This window comes from Petaurus breviceps, unplaced genomic scaffold (genome assembly GCF_028583685.1).
Source record: "Petaurus breviceps papuanus isolate PSGF00001 unplaced genomic scaffold, PetGlider_PUasm1.0 173, whole genome shotgun sequence".
Lineage (NCBI taxonomy): Eukaryota > Metazoa > Chordata > Mammalia > Diprotodontia > Petauridae > Petaurus > Petaurus breviceps.
In genome coordinates this window covers 15109561-15112525 of record NW_027185759.1, presented here as the reverse complement: position 1 = coordinate 15112525, position 2965 = coordinate 15109561, and the positions used below count along the sequence as shown (strand labels likewise).

Genomic DNA, 2965 nt, shown 5'->3' with positions numbered 1-2965 from the left:
AGGAGGAGGAGGAGGAGGAGGAGGAGGAGGAGATGTGATTTGTGGCTGCAGAGGCAGTGCTCCAAGGAAGGACACTAGAGCCCTCCTCCTCTTCCTCCTCTTCCTCCTCCTTGGTTCAGGCTACGACCCCGCAGGAGCTAGGAGCCCAGGCATCCCTCAAACACCCACCCCCACCCCCATCCCCCAAGATTGGCCCCGGCGGTCCCAGCAGCTCCTGCCACACGGGTTACGCTCCAGCTCCAGTCGCGGTTCTGTCAAGCTCCGCATCCCTTTCCGCACCTTTCCCCTCCTCCGCTCTCCACCACTGTCTTGCCGTCCCCTCACGCCCCACTCCGAGACCCACCGACGCCGAAGCTGGGCGCTGAGGGACAGCAGCTATAGGGATCGAGAGGGGGAGGGGGTTGATCTTAAGCCCCCCCCCCCCCCCAAACGCTGACCCTAGGAGACCGTCTCTCCAGTGGGCACCTGGGATCCCAGTGCTAGTTGCCAGAGGAGGAGACAGAAAAGGCTGGCCTTCGCCTTGCTTTCCACCCCACCCCCCTCCCCAGGGCTTGGCCAAACATTCTTGGAATGGTAAAGTGAGGCTTGGCCAGGAGCCCTGGTGTCTCTTCCCACCTGAGAGGACTCCCAACAGCCCTTGGCGGGGTGGAGGTCCTGCCCCCTACGCTGGAGTAGGGGTGGTGGGCAGCCCACAGTCTCCAGCCAGGACTAGACGAAGGCTGCCGAAACTGTTACAATAGGAGGCTGAAGGCAAGGGGGGGGGGGGGGGCAGCCCAGGAAGGGACCGAGAATTAGTGGGCAGCACATCCTACATAAAACTTGCAGAACACCTCCCAGCCCCCGGCCCCTTACCCGCACAGTCCCGCAGCCCGGAATTGTGCGCTAAATCATTGCAGATTTCTTCCCTTACAAGATTAAAAACAAGGAAATAGTTTTTTTGTTTGTTTGTTTTTGCCCCGAGGTGGGTTCCTGTATCCAAATTGGCTCTAACAGCTGGACTTTTCCACGGAGCTCTGGGGATTTGCAACTCCAAAGGTTTTCTTTTGCCTCCGAGATCCTTAATTCATGTATTTAAATCGGTTTTACTTTTAAGACTTTAAGTCATTTCAACTGGTTCTTCTACTTGTAGCTGGCTTTGGACAGGGAGGGTATACCATAAGAGGTAGCTCTAAACCAAAGGTCCTTAACCTGGGGTCCACGGGGTCCGTGGGTAGATTTCAGGGTGTCTTTGAGCTTGGATGGGCACAAATTACATCTTTATTTGCACTAACCTTTAACAGAAACCTAATGTTTCCTTCGAGTGTGAAATGTAAGCAACAAACCTCATTCTGAGAAGAGGTCAGGTAGTCTTCGCCAGCCCACCCAAGGGCTCCTGAAAAACACATTCCGCTGCGGATTTCCCATTTATCCTGAGAGCTGGTTTCTGCCGAGTTGTACACGCGTTGTCTCCCCCATTAGACTGAGCTCGCCGAAGGCAGGGATATATAGTCCTTGGCCTTTCCTTATATGCCTAGCATTTCGCATTTCGCACAGATACATAATAGGTGCTGAACAAATACTGAAACACTCCCTCATTTTTATAAACGAGGAGCTAAGACAGAGAGGTGAAGTCACACACAGTGTCACGTCTGGAACTTGAACCCCGGGTAATCTCACCTCAGGGCCAGCTTGTACACGCTTGTCAATTAATTCTTCAGTACTTCAAGGTTTTCATAGGTAAGGACTCTGCTCCCTTCAATGCAGTAGCAACACCAACATCTCTCCTTACCTTAGTAGAAGATGTTTGAAAGTTGCTGTGGTAGAGAAATTCCTAAGATCATGAGCTTAGAGTTCATATAAGGCCTAACTCTAGATTTTATAAATAAGGAAAGTAAGGACCAGAGAAATGAAGCCCACCTGGTGGATGGTTCTTTCCATTACAAGGTAAATCTTGTGGGGAATTCAAGCTTAAAGTCAGAGGAGTCTCTCCTAAATTGCATGATCAGTTTCTGATAGTAAAAGAATGTTTTGCTTAAAAGATGTGGTAGTCCAAAGGGCCCTGGCTTTGAGTCTTAAGACTTGGGTTCAAATATGAAATATATTAACAGTGTGAGTTTGGACAAGTCACTTAACCTCCCTTAGCCTCAGTTTCTTCATTTGAAAAATGAGGTAATTGAACGAGATAATCTTTATAGACACTAACAGTTCTAGATCTAGGACCTTCTGCATTTCTTTCTTTAAAACATAAATTGCTATTGATAGCTTTTATTTTTATGTCACCTACATTTCTCAATGTATCTCCCCTTCTTCTTCCCAGAAAGCCATCCCTGATTCCAAAGAATTAAAAAGGGGTTTTTAAAAGAGCAGTTTAGCAAGATCAATTAACTTATTAGAAAATTCTGTAGTATACAGTGTTCCATATCTGTAGTCCCCAATCTCATTAAAGAACATTGAGAAATGCTAAGAAATTTGCCAGCAATGCCTCCTAATAATGTCTCTTCTTTGGGACCAAGCTTGATTGTTATAATTTCATAGCATTCTTTTCCAGTCATTTTTATATTGTTCCTTCCATTTACAGTATGTGTATATATACATATGTATGTATATTTCCTTTTCCTTTGTTATCAGTTCAGATGGTCATCCTATGCTTCTTTCTGTGATCATCAAGTTCATTTTTTTCTCACAGTTCAGTTACTTCTTGAAGGCTGGAGGGATGGGATATAGAGTTGATCTCGGAGGCAGGAGGACTTAAGTTCAAATCTAGTCTCAGACATTAACTAGCTGTGCAACCCTGGGCAAGTTGCTAAAACTTTGTCAGCTTCTGTTACTCCATCTTCAAAATGGAGATAATAGTACGGAACTTACAGGTGTATGAAAGTGAGATTAACACATGTAAGGTGCTCTGTGAACTTTGAAGCATTATACAAATACTTGTTTTAATTATTTAAAGTACCAACACCTATTTAGTTATTCCCCAAGCAATGAG

General features: G+C 46.3%; 1 protein-coding gene across 1 annotated transcript in view; it reads right to left on the bottom strand.

The window, feature by feature from the left end:
- The window catches only part of MME (membrane metalloendopeptidase), a 131249-nt gene extending 130503 nt beyond the window's left edge, over positions 1–746 (bottom strand). The window contains exon 1 of the mRNA XM_069083434.1: positions 616–746. The gene's annotated coding sequence lies outside the window, so the exon portion shown is untranslated. The remainder of the gene's footprint in view (positions 1–615) is intronic.
- Positions 747–2965: the final 2219 nt, after the last annotated feature.